Below are 14,716 nucleotides of genomic sequence, written 5' to 3'. Positions count from 1 at the left end.
ATTCTATCAAGAGCTAGAGGTTTAGTTAAAATGTCAACCAATTGATTTTCAATGTTACAAATTCTAACATAATATATTCCTTTTGTGTATTATCTCGCAAAAAGCGATGTCTAATTTTAATATGCTTCATTTGAGAATGTAAGACAAGATTTTTTGGTAGGTTTATAGCACTTGTGTTATCACGCATAATAGGTATACAATCAAATAATAAATGATAGTCACTATAGGTTTGTTTCATCCATAATACTTGTGTACAACAACTAATGGTCGAGATATATTAGGCTTCAGTGGTAGATAAAGCAACAAAATTTTGTTCCTTACTAAACCATGACACAAGTACAAAGCCTAGAAAATGACAAGTTTCACTAGTTCTTTTGCAATCAATAGTGAAACCGGCCCAATCGGCATCCGAATAGCTAAGTAAATCAATGTAAGTGCCATTTGGATACAAAGACCTAAGGTTCTAGTGCCACTGAGATATCTAAAAAATCTTTTTCTGGCACAAGGTATGATACTTTAGAATTTTATTGAAATCTAGCACATAAACACACATTAAACATAATATCAGGTTTACTTATGCTTAAGTAAACTTGGGATTTGAATATACCTCGATATTTAATTACATCAACAGAAGTACCTTGATCAACTTTCTTCAATTTTATGGATGATCTTATTGGAGTGTTCATCGGCTATATCCTCCATTTTGAATCTTTTGAGCGTGTCTAATGTATACTTGTTTTGAATAATGAATATTCCATCATTAGTTTTCTTAATTTGAGGTCCAAGGAAGAATTTAAGTTCTCCCATCATGTTCATTTCAAATTCCTTTCTCATGTATTTTGAAAGTTTTTGACAAAGATAAAAAATATCAGTTGCAAAAATAAAATATCAACAACATGAACTTGAACAATAATCATATCATTCTTTTGAGTTTTGATAAAAATAGTAGTATCCGCTTTACCCATACAAAAGCCATTTGAAAGCATAAATTTACTCAACCTTTCATACCTAGCCCTAGGAGCTTGTTTTAAATCATAAAGAGCTTTTTTAAGTTTAAAAATATGATTCGAATGCTTATGATCTTTAAAATCTGAGGTTACTCTACAAAGACTTCTTCTTGTATAAAGCCATTTAGAAATGAATTCTTCACATTTATTTGATAGAGAGTGAATCCTTGATGGCAAGCAAATACTAGAAGCACGTGAATGGATTCTAGCAACCATTGAAAAAGTTTCTTCAAAATCAATACATTCTTCTTTATTGTAACATTGGGCCACTGATATAACCTTGTTAAACACAATTATCCCATTCTAGTCTCATTTAATTCTTAAAAAAAAATCCATTTTGTACCGATAACAATTTGATCATTTGATCTAGCGACTAAATCACAAACAAGATTTCTTTCAAATTGATTTAGTTCTTCTTGCTTAGTTAGAATTCAAAATTCATTAAATTCAGCTTCTTTAAAATTTCTTAGTTTAATTTGTGAAATAAATACACAATTATTGAATTGATTTTGGCATAAACTTTAGTAGTAATACCTTTAGATGGATCACCAATAATGAGTTCCTTTGGTTGAGAAGAAATAAACCTCAATTCCTTGGGTAAAGGTGGAAATCTTTTGGTAGATTTTACTTCATCTTGTTGATTATTTGCTTCTTCCTTGTATTAATCTCCAAGATTTGTAGGATCTTCCTTGTTTTGATCTTGGATATTCATTTGCTCAAATGGAATCTCCAATCCTACATCATAAGCAATACATTTCTCTTGATCAAGATAATTAAATTCATCAAAGGTAACATGCATAGATTCTTCAATGACTAAAGTCCGTTTGTTAAAAACACCATGCACTTTGCTACTCGGAGAATATCCTAGAAAGACTCCATATCAGATTCTAAATCAAAATTTTGCAGATTTTCTTTTGTATTCAAATTGAAACATTTGCAACCGAAGACCTTAAAATAATCGATGTTTGGAGCTCTATTTTTCCAAAGCTCATAGGGAGTTTTTGCTTACTTTCAACTAACAAGAACTCTATTAACAATGTAGCAAGTGGCATTAAAGGCTTTGGCCCAAAAGTATTTTGGTAATCTATTTTCATTAACTATAGTCTTAGCCATTTCTTGAAATGTACAAATTTTCATTTCTACTACACCATTTTGTAAAAGAGTTCTAGGAGCCAAGAAATTATGTTCATATCCATTTTCTTTACAAAAATTTTCAAATGCAATATTGTCAAGTTCTCACCATGAACACTTCTAACAATTGTAAGTTTATATTCCTATTCGTTTTAAACATTTTTACAAAAAGTATTTAAAAGCACTCAAGGCATCATCCTTTGGGTTCAAAAAAGGACCCAAGTATATTTAGAAAAGTCGTCGACAATGACTATAGTATAATGTTTACTGCCTAAGTTAGCGTTTCTAGATGGTCCAAAAAGATCCGTGAGGAGAAATTGTAGAGATTTTGTAGTAGAAGAGAATAATTTAGGTTTAAAAGAATTTTTTACTTGTTTCCCAAATCAACAAGCATCACAAGTCATATCTTTCTCAAATTTTTAATTTGGCAATCCTTTAACAAAGCAATTTTTGGGAATTTTTTAGAGAAAATACATGCTAACATCACCTAATCTCTTATCCCACAACCAAGTATCCTCTCTCAAATTTGATAAACATTTTTCATCACTTTCAAATTTGATATCTAAGATATAAACATCTTTATTTCGGCCTCCTATAAATATCATGTCTTTTGATGTAACATCCTTAATAAGGCATTTTGAAGAATCGAATTTAATACGACAGCCTTTAGCACATAATTGACTAATACTAAGCAAATAATGTTTAAGGTTATTTACTAATAAAATATTTTCAATTGAAGTGGATGAGTGAATACCAACATTTCCAATTTCAATGATTTTGCCTTTTGTATTATCTCTAAAGTGACATGATCTTCATTCTTCTTTGGGAGATTCAACAATAGAGATCAATCTCTGGTCATGTATTTTGAGCAACTACTATCCAAGAACAATTTTTTCCTCATTTTCTTTGGAACCTACAAGAATAATTCAATTTTTTATTTTTGGTACCCATGCAAATTTGGTTCCTTGATAGTTAACTCTAATGGACTCTTGAATCCACTTATTTTCTTTCAAATTGTAGCCTCTTTTTGGTTAAACAATTAAATGCAACATATTCACTTCTGTTGCAAAAGCTATGTATAATGTTTGAACTAGATGAATTTGTAGCTTTAACAAATAATTTTTTGGGAGATCTTTGTTTCAAGAAAGGTTTATATCCAATCGCTCAGTCAAAAACACATTTTTGTTCACCAAACATTAAATCAAAGTTTTTCTTACCTTGAGTTAACTTATGAAAAATTTGAGTTAAATTTACAACTTTCTCTTTCAAAGTGGAATTTTCTTTTACTAAGGAGTTATAATCAAACTTTTGTTTTTCAAAATCCTTTTAAGTTTCTAAAATTTTCTTTACTTCATTTTTCAATAAAGAATGCTTGTTTTGAAAATTGAGTGACTTAAGGCAAATTTTTCAAATTCCTCAACAATATCATCATAAGAGGTAGATAAATAATCATATGAAAAATTTTCAATAAAATTTACCTTATTGTCGATTGCCATCAAACATATGTTGGGAACTTTCTCTTGACTTTCATTTTCATCATCATCATCATCATCATCATCATTGCTCTCATTCCATGCTACTTGGAGTGCCTTCTGTTTTGGTAAATCTTTTCTTGTTTAGATACTCGGTTCTTTTGTGACTGGATTTATCACAATCATAGCAAATAATCTTTCTAATATTTTCTTTACCCTTTTCTTCTTTATTTTGAAATTGTCGATTGTTTCGAAAACATTTCCACTTCCTGACAAGGACTAGATCATCAAGTTCATCATCACTTATATTTTCACTTGTACTGCTTTCATCAATTGCTAATTTTAGAGCAATTTGACACTTTGGAGGCTCCTTTTTTTGTTCTCTAATTTTCCTTATTTTCTTCTTATCTTGGCATTGTTGAACTCATAAGTCATCAAGTTTTCATAGAGCTCTTTTGAAGGATAAGTGTTGATGTCATTGGTATTTTCTATTAAAATCCTTAGCGAGCTCCAATTCTTTGAGAGAAACCTATGTATATTACTCACAAGTTCACTGTATTTTCGATCAAAGCCTTGAGGCCATTGATAATACTGGTGAAGCAAGTAATCATATCAACAATAAGCTTATTTTGTTTCATAAAGAAATTTTCAAATTCTTTAACCAAAAGATCGATCTTGGTTTCCTTCACTTTACTAGTACCAACATGAGTGACTTTTAATACATGGCAAATATCATATGTGCAAAATCACATGTGCTAATACGATTAAATTCATTTCTATCTAAAGCACAATAAGATTGATTTTGGCTCTAGCATTTAAAGATAATTTTTTTTTATCATTTTCATCATACTCCTTTTTAAATTTTGGAATCATTTGATCAGGTTTGCCATCAATCTTAATAATCTTTATAGGCACAAAAGAACTATATTCAATAACTTCCCAAATATTGTACTATGTGGATTGAACATAGATCATCATTATAGCTTTCCAACAATTATAATATGTCCCATCAAAGAATATAGGATGATTTGTAGAATGTTTTCAAGATTATGGTTAGCCCTTGCTCAAGATTATGAACTTTTTAAAATTGAACACTTTGCTCTAATACCAATTGGAAGCTCACTAATAGCTAACCAAGAAGAGATTGAATTGGGTTTCAATACTTTTTCAAAAAATTACTTCAAAATTTAAATAAGTTTGAAATGCATAAATCAATCAAACAAAGTGCGCAAATATGAAAATGATAAGTAAAAGAAAGAGAATGTGAAAATGAAAATGATATAATTGTATAGGCTTGATCTAAATCGATAATCTACGTCCTCCGTTATTGAGCTATCCATCACCAGCAGGCCATTTCAATATGTTTGATTGACTTGTGGAGAAATTCAAACCCTTAAAACACTTTTGGTGAATTACAAACAATGACTACAGACCCTTATACAATATTAAGCTTTGAGGGATCTCAATATAACCCACAAATTCGAAGAGAAATGATTTTACAATTTGAACATTCTTTCTTAGTAAATAATATAAAAAAAAGTTAGGTATTAAGAGAGGAAGAGGTTAACACTTCAATAAATGAAAGTTCAAGTATTAGATGAGAAAACTTTGATGATAAAGATGAATGAAGAATTTGATTCAATCAATCAAAAAATATTTTCACAATAAATGATTTGATGATAAATAAGGTGCCAGATCAATGTAATTTTGCACAAGAATATTTTACTTTGATGCTCTCAAAAAGTCTTACCAAGAATGCAGAAAGTGAATCCATTTATAGAGTTCAATGAGCAAAAATATCTGTAAAACTAGACAATCAAACGGACACCCGTTTGCATGTCTAGAACTATGACACTAGCCATTGTGTACCAAACGTCACAACGTTCAAAGAAGTGACCATTACATGATCTAGACGTCCGTATAGATATTCAAACATCCGCTTCGAACTTTTGCTACTTTGTCCTGACGTCTACATTTCATTAGATTAGTCCATTTTGACTTCGCTTGGTCCAATGTGAATAATGTTATGGTGATTTCAAAATATAATCTAAGTTCAATTATTATTTTGAAAAAAAAATTGCTATTAATAAAATATATTTTTTTATAAATGATGGTCAAAAAAATTTTTAGCATATAACAATGGTTTTTGAGCTTTCATCATTTAGTTCTAAGGATCGAAGGGTTTGTACCTTTGCTAGTGAGCAAAAACATCTAGTTTAATATCTTTCTTCGACGTTTGACCTTTGAAGCTCTTGTCACCAATGATTTGTCTTGAATGCTCAATTTTCATCACTTCCTTCATTTTAAGTCCAATTTGTAATATGAAGGTCATGATAGCGAGCAATCTTTTTGTCCATAATCAATCAATGTTTCATCGAATGCTTTGAACACTTAAATTCAATTGTTAGAGATGAAATTAACTTATTTGTTATGATCAAAATATTAAGGATAAAGTTAACCAAAGGTCGTCGACGTTGCCTCAGGCTACCCTTGATAGGTGCTACGAGCTGAGATTTGCTCAAAGTGGTTCGGCATCAAGCAGATGTTGATCAATCATTTTAGGAAGATGCACAACCTGAAGGTTGGATCTATCATGACATTTACAATTGAGGACTCGGTCTTCAAGCTCTTTGGTGAGGGACCATCATCCCAACTTTCGGGGAGTCAGAATATACATTTACCTAGTCCTCTTATCACGGCTCCTATCCTGAATAAGGTGTATGCATATACACATAGTAATATGGATGGTATGGGTCTTGGAGATTTCGTGGGAAAAATAGAGGCATATGTCCCTTTAGTCAATTGTTCATCCTCACATCCATCAAATTTGGTAGCGACGAGCACCATGAAATTAAACACACCTACATTTCGCCCAATATTCAGTGTACCATCGCCCATGCAACCTTTTTTTCTAGACGTGACCCTTCTCTGTAACAGCAATTACTAATTTACTCAATGTATTTATTAATTTCATTCACTTTGATACATTCATCGCACTTTACATTTACTTGAGGACAATTTTAAAAAAGAAAAAAAGAATTCCACTGCAATGAGTAAAGTTCAAAGATTTTTCATTTAGAAACAAATTTTACTGCAAGGAATAAACTTCATCTTTCCACCAAAAACACAATACAAATTCTCCATCAAAATTTCCAACTAAAAAGGGTTCTCCAAAACATTGCCAACAAACTAGTGCAAAACTCAATAATTGAGTATTAACAAAATTCCAAGCATTGGGTTTGGACATCACCAAACTGAGTAGAAACAAGCCCTGAAATAGAATCACCACGATTGGATGCATAAAAAAAGGATCTTGACTAGAATCAACACCCTTACCCATATTCAAATCATAATCAACTAAATCAACAGCATTGTACTTATGTACAGGCTTAAAATCAAAAATAGGTATGTTACTAGCAATTGAATACAATGGCACCGTCGATTATGATGGCAAAGCAAAATTACCCATAACTTCTAAACTCAATTGAGATGCATTTTTCAAAGAAGACCCTAAACTACATTCCAATGGTACAAAATCTAAATCCGAATCCACCTGAGTTTTTAAAATATATTGATTGATGAAAGATTCTATATAAGACTGCAAGATATAACTAGGATTTTCTGTTTCCCTTCAGCAAAACACATGCTTATTTACTGACCTTCAGAACTCAACCTTCAATAATGTACTTATACCCTTTTGAATCAAGAGTACTTCAGGAGATAAGACTTCTCTTCAAATCTAAAATATATCTCACTGCATCAAGTGTTCTAACCATCTCTCAAACATATTAATTCTAACCCAACCAATACCAGCTATTCTACAAGGTATATTATTTCTCATTATCACAACACCTTTCAAACTGAAATATGTTGAAATAATTTCGATTAGGACACATGAAAGTGCAAGCTATGTTAAAAATCCAATCCTCATCAGGTTTAGAGTCGTGGTCAGAAATAAGTAAAAGTTCTCCATCACTGTGACAATTTTCTGCAATCTGGCTTTCCTTGAAGTTTTTTATTGCTATTTTGCAAGTAATTTTTCTTTACTCTACAACCTATAACAACCATTTCTCAGGTGCCTCTTCTTCTTGCAATAATATCAAATTTTGAAATTAGACTTAAATTTACACCTAACATAACCACCATAAACTACGAGACCATTTTCATCAAGCTAGATTCAACAAGATACTTTATCTTCTCCTTTGAATATAGAGAATTGGAAACTTCTTCAATGGTGCTCTCATCACAACTATATAAGATCGTGTTTCTAAAATACATATATAAAGTGAGCTACGAACACAACAAAATCAAACTCAAATTTTTTTCATTATATTTAACCTCCAACGTTTCTAAACCATTGATTTCTTTAAAAACAACCATGTGATCTTCAAGGAATGTACCTTATGTCATATGATGAGAATATAGAAGTTGCTTTAGATACAATTTGCTATTAGAATCTTCATCATTTATAATAGCTTCAATTTTAACCATAATGTAGTGCTAACTTCTACTTTAAAACATCCTGAAGAATATTATTCGAACGATGAAGATGAATTTGTGATAAGGCCTTTTGATCCCAACATTATTTCTCCTCCTAATTCCAAGTTGTGGGCGTCATATCAAATCCCAACAACGCATCATCAAAATCCATCTAAATGAATACTACTCACATCTTTACCTGCCACAACAAAAATCTTGTGCTACAATCTAAAAATAGAATATCATACTTCATAGTTGTCATCCCAAAATCAAAATCTCCATAGGAATAAAACCTTAGCTCAGATACCAATTGTTATAAAGAACGAAGAAGATACTGGATTGCTCTGATATCAATTTATTGTAATAATAGATAAGAAAAGAAAATATGTCACAATATGAAGTAATTCATCACAAACTGAAGAACAAAATAATTTATAGAGGAAAATAGAATTCACTAAAATATGGAGAAAGAATACAATGATTTTGTATTTATAATTTGTCTAACTTAATCTAAAATACAATGAAGAGATAAATATATGTAGCAAAGCTTCAAGCCCTAACAGCAGAGTTATAGATAGAAAGAGACGTTCGAAATGCATCAAAATGTGAAAACGAGCCTGCGCCGAACAAGTCATTGTTCGAGCGCTAGCTCTCTGCTCAAAATTTTGACATCACCGCTAGAGCAATTGGCTAGTTGCAAGGTAGCAAAGAAGCATTGAAAATTTCTCCAGGATCCATATCATGAACTCTTCAAATCTGACACAATTTTCAACTTCCAAATAGAATTTCAACTAGAATTTGTTAAATAGATTTCAAATAGGATTCCAAAATAGCATTATAAATAGTATTCTTCTTAAGTTGACTTTAATTAGAATTCTCAATTATCTTCCAAATAGAATTTGGGTCACACCCTAATTCTAACATAGACAATAGTAACATGTGCAATGCATGACACCACATGATATATCATCATAATTTTTAGCGATACTTCCAACCATTAGTATGAGAAGCATCAAAGTTATTATTCCCACCATTAGTGCAAGAACAAAATAGCACCAATGCATATAATTTCGGACCTATATGAATTACCATAGACATTCCTCCATTGAACACAAATAGAATTTCAACAAGGATTGTGTCTCTTTTAGTCATTATGAGATTCTTCTTGAACTAAATGAGTAATTGGCTATCGTATCGCTTTTGCTGTTGTATCCACCTTGAGTTATTGACCTAAAAGAAAAGTGATAGGTCAAGAATCATTAACATGTTATATGACTAATCAGCAACTTTAGTTTCATTTTGTGACTTCGTAAGAAGTATGAGATCAATAAATGCAATAGTGATCATAGTTATATCATATTTTATAAATTTATTAGTTCTTATATTTGGATTGTGAGTTGAGATCTACTGTTCAAAATTGACTATTCAACTTATTGTCCATCCAATAATTAATTGACATATCACTTTAAAATTGACATGTCCAACTTTTCTTTTACTGTCACTTGTACTTAAAATAGGTGTTCAATAATGTGTCAATATATCATTGCTAGACAACATGGTGGACAGCTAATTTTGGATAGCAAATTTCAACTTTTCCATTGTAGCGTAATCAGAAATTGAGGTCCTCTATGAACTATAGTTAAAAATACATTAACCTATTAATTTGACCATGCATTTATCCAAATTAAATATCTATAACAAACAAGAAAGAATCCACTACATATTATCGTTACTCATTAAGGAACTGTAATCGCAAGCCATATGGGCTTTAACCACAGCCCATGAACACAAGCATGCAGAGGCAAAATCAGCTAGGCAATTCTCTTTGAAATGCAATTGCAGACATTTTTATCTAATTTTTGGTGCTTATAATTGCTTACCTTCACCGAAAATTATAAAACCTCTTATGATTAAAAAAAATAGATTTAATTAAAAGAAAAGATAGCTGAGGGAGAAATATTAAAAAATCAATCAACAAGTAAAGGTTTCAAAAATTTTACAAAATAATGCAGATTCTTGGTACAAAATCTTCATCTTTTTCCCATTTTGTCTTTAAAACTCGATAATATATTTTAATTCTTATTTGTATTTTTCTTCTCTCATGATGTGGTTAATTAGTTAGTTAAGATGAATTATTGTAATCTAGTTTTTAATCTTAACTTCAATAATATTTTTATTTTATTTTTTTATCTTCAATTGAAATTTATGAATTATCTTTACTTCTATTTGATTACTAATTCAATGATTTGAGTGATAATTATGTCGAGAGGAAGTCATTTGTTTGAATTCTTTGATAATTAAAAGCTCTTGATCAAAGGTTTATTATTATTTACATAGAGATACGATGAATTGACTTGATTGGGTAAATTAGTTTGAACTAGATAAAGGAAAATTAATTAATTTAGAAAAATTCAATTGAATACATGTAGTAAATTGTTATAAAAATTGATGATTGAGACTAAGGGATAAGTATGGTTAACTCATGAAACCTAATACTTAAAATATCATCAAAAATTCCACTTACACCATTGTTAATCATTTTATTATATTAAAAATAAAACCACAATTAACTGTCATCAATTAAATTGAAGTTAGGAAAAATTGAACCAAAAATAGTAGTCCATGCTGAAATGAAAATCATTACACTAAGTTCCACTCTATTGCTTGTTGGTGATATAGTACATTTGTGATATAAAATATGTTGACAAATTATTAATACCGGGGTTTTGAGAAGAAATCAAGAAATAGAAATTCAAGAAGATGAAAGTGAACAAGAAAATCAAAATCAATATGAAGGCTCAAACACGAAAATAAACTTCCTGTTCTTGAACGATATTTGCCCCCTCTCCGGATTATACAAGATGCTTCAAGGGCTTTATCGCAAACAGTTCATAGGATTGATCAAACCTTGTTGCAAAGAACACTAAAGCATAAATGTTTTTCCACTCGAACTTGAAGAACACAAGAAGGAACTGTTTGAATATGGAAGAAGGGAAGATTGATCCTTTTTTTGGAATGAAGTATATGTTTTCATATGTTTCTCATGTATTTACAATAATTGTAAAGCACCTATTTATAGCCATGGAATAAGGCCATACGAAGTGGTGTCAAAAAAAAATGAAAAGTCGCCAAAATTGAATCAAAAACTGCCCTAACGATGTATTGTTTCTCCTATGCAGTTGCATAGAGTAAACATATGCAACCGCATAGGTTCTTCCAAAGTAGGGCCTAAGGGCCCTGGATACCACCATGCAACCGCATGGTTCAATGTTTTGGTCTTCGATTTTCAATTGTATTCTACTTTTGTTCCTTCCATTCTAAACACGTGTTTATTGATTTTGAACAATATATTTCCAACAATCCCCCACTTATTCAAAATTTCAATAAACTCTCATATTAAAGTATACAATACTCATGCGTAAGGTTTAGATATCTTTCAATTTGAATATAACCATAGTGCAATCCAAACAAAGTAAAGTCAAAATCACAGGTAGCATGAAGTTTTGAACCAGTGTTTTCATGTGACAATACCGGTAAGGACACACACACACAAGTATTACTTGTTTCCAAGTTTTTCAAACTCGCTTAGCCCTATTATGGCCTCGCGCTCATCCCATTCGACAAACTTTTATGAGAGAAACACCAACTCTCAATTGAGGCGGCACCACCTCAAAGTTCGTCTAGGTAAAGTTTTTTCAGTACCTTTGTTACTTTTAGAGATACTTGTATTTTAGCACTGAACTTCATTAAAAACTTAAGGCTCAACCTTCACTTTAGTAACAATCAGCATTATTTTAATTAGGATAGGGTTATTGTAAATTTTAATAATGCTGCAACTATCCATATATTGAATAACTTGTTGCTACTCTTTGAACCTATGGATTACCTTTTGAGTAATGATAAGTAAGGTTGCTGTTATTGGTGGACCTTTGTATTTTAGGAGTTTCAACTCCATCCTACTTAATGTAGACACGACTAAATTTTTATTAGAGGTTTTAGTTTAAAGCATCCACTAAATTATTTACGAAAATTATTCTATCTTTAATAATTTCCTTGCAAAGTCACGTCTAAGACTCATGTGTCTTGACTTTCCATCATGTGTGACTTAGTATCTTTATTAAATGTAGCTAGCCAATGATCGATTTATTTAATATATACAACTTGTCACCACCAAGAAATCTTTTGTGAAGCTCCATGCTTCTCACTAGCTTTATATAAAGCTTTATAAATTTTCAAAACACTATTGGATGTTTTCCATCAAATCATTACACTAGTCAATTTCTTTTATTGTGGATTTCATACTTGGGTATTTATATTTCATCATTGAAATATTACAATGATCTTCAACTAATGAATATTCTTAAATATTCACATTGGTTTTGCAAGCGCCATGATCGGCTTTCACACATTTCATCCACTTGGCCTTAGTATACTTTATCCTTGTAAAGGATTTTCTACCTTTTCTCCTTCATAGATATTTTTCTATGATAAGAAGGTATTAGTAACTTTTTATAATATGTTACCTCCACAATTCCTCAATTAGGAATACATATGCAATCTAGAAATGTTGCATCCACAAGTCTTTGAACTTCTCATGTAGGTTCACAAGCATTTAATGTTAACCCCCACACTTCGGGTTATATTCGAACATAGAGTTCATCACTATGTTAACCCCCACATTTGGGATTGTTCTTGAACTTAGAGTTCATCATTTCTTCCATAGTTCAACTCACTTATCACTTTGATAACATCCGTGAAAGTTTAAGTATTTTCAGATAGTGGTGTTGAGTCACAACGTACTTTAAACCGACTATCTTTAACTTAGATAACACAATTTGATCAAGGTCATCTCATAGATTGACAATACTTTTCCAAGCTTAAGCCAAATTCAATTAGTTCCATGATTGTAGTCAAATTCAACAACGAATAAGAGTAAGCTTCTTGATTTACAAAAATATGACTTATCACTTTCACAAGATAGCATTATATCACACCGAATAACAAGGTACATATTTACCTTATTCGCCATATTCATATTTGAATAAATAAATCAACCATCGTTTGAAATTTGTTCCAACAGTAGACACTGATTGTACTTTATAAAATATTTCCATATTCCAATGATTGGGCTAGTAATTTCCACATCAATTTTTTTTTTTTTTTATTTACCCATTTAACCATATGAGTGGACACCAAACATGCATCCTCAAATGAGGGAGTGTGAGTAATATTCTCTTTGAATATTGTCCTTAGATAATTTTTGTACAAACAGGCACCATTTAATGGATTTTGAATTGAAAAAATGCAATTCTCCAGTGACATTCGTTCCTAAATAAACCGACAACCAGAAGGGTTGCAAACCAGAAACTGTTTTGATGCCAATCAATTTTCCTTTATTTGAATAAAGGAATTTACCAAATTTCCATCAAGCATGCAATGGACATATACGTGGAAAGACGCTATTTAAATCACAGTCATCACTTAAGGATTCAAACATATACTATTGGCCGATTGGCTTCTTGATATACTTCAAGCCTCTGACATGCCCCGTAACCATGCTTTGTATTTTACTCATATCCATGGCATTACAGGGAAAGAAAGAAGAGCATATATGCCAATAAACAATTCAGGATACTTGGCATTTCTTGGATCCACACCAAATAGGTAGATACAATGCGATCATACCGTTTCGGTACCAAGTATAAGAAACCAGAATTCAGCAATTTAAAATTGAATGCAAATTTAAATTCCATACATACTCCAATGCAATTAGAATGAAAAATTACTTGTGGAGAATTTCTATTATGGAATAAAATTTGCCAATGTATGCAAAATTCTGAAATGATATATTATAAGCACCTCTGAATAGTCACCATGCCAAATAGATCCCTTTGCTTCCATAATTGATTTAAGTTGCATTAGAAAAATTGAAAAGTCACCACAAGCACTTGTTCAAATTCAAGTCATTGGTAGCCATGGATTTAAGACAATGAACAGTCACCATCTTATAAACTGTCAAAAATGAACAAATTAATCGGTATTCGGTATGAAAGATTTTTGTCCATTACCCACCATTTTTTACCATTCAACCATAGTAACAATTAGAAAGGATACACAATGTGCATAAGTGTTATTTTCTTCAATAAACACATGCATCAAGTGCAAGAGCATTTACAGGCGTGTGTCTAATTAAATGTCAATTAATGTTTGGATTGTCTCATCTCTAGCAAATTTTAACACATGCCATTCAACATATCCTACAACAGCCAGCAATTGGCAAAATGCATGCATACAGAATTGGAACAAAGTGATTATCAGCAAAATGACATCATCTATTAAATTCTGGTCATCAAACGATTTCTTCCTTTTTTCATATTTCTACTTTCGCGAATATTTTTTCTATGAAACATATAGATATTATATTCACAAACATACCTTTTGAATGTGCGAAGATCGAACGTGATTTCGTATTACGAAATCGGATTCAATCATTTCATTCTTCAACGGAAATATTTTGTCCAAAATGTTCCAGATTACTTTTGCAGAATTCGTCCCATCAAAATGATCCAAACAAGATCTTGAATCATTAACCTGATCGTTGCCATTGTGATTTCGTTCTCCATCACA

This window comes from Olea europaea, unplaced genomic scaffold (assembly GCF_002742605.1).
Source record: "Olea europaea var. sylvestris unplaced genomic scaffold, O_europaea_v1 scaffold789, whole genome shotgun sequence".
Classification (NCBI taxonomy): Eukaryota; Viridiplantae; Streptophyta; class Magnoliopsida; order Lamiales; family Oleaceae; genus Olea; species Olea europaea.
The sequence above is the reverse complement of the archived record's forward strand: the minus strand, read 5'-3'. Positions refer to the sequence as shown.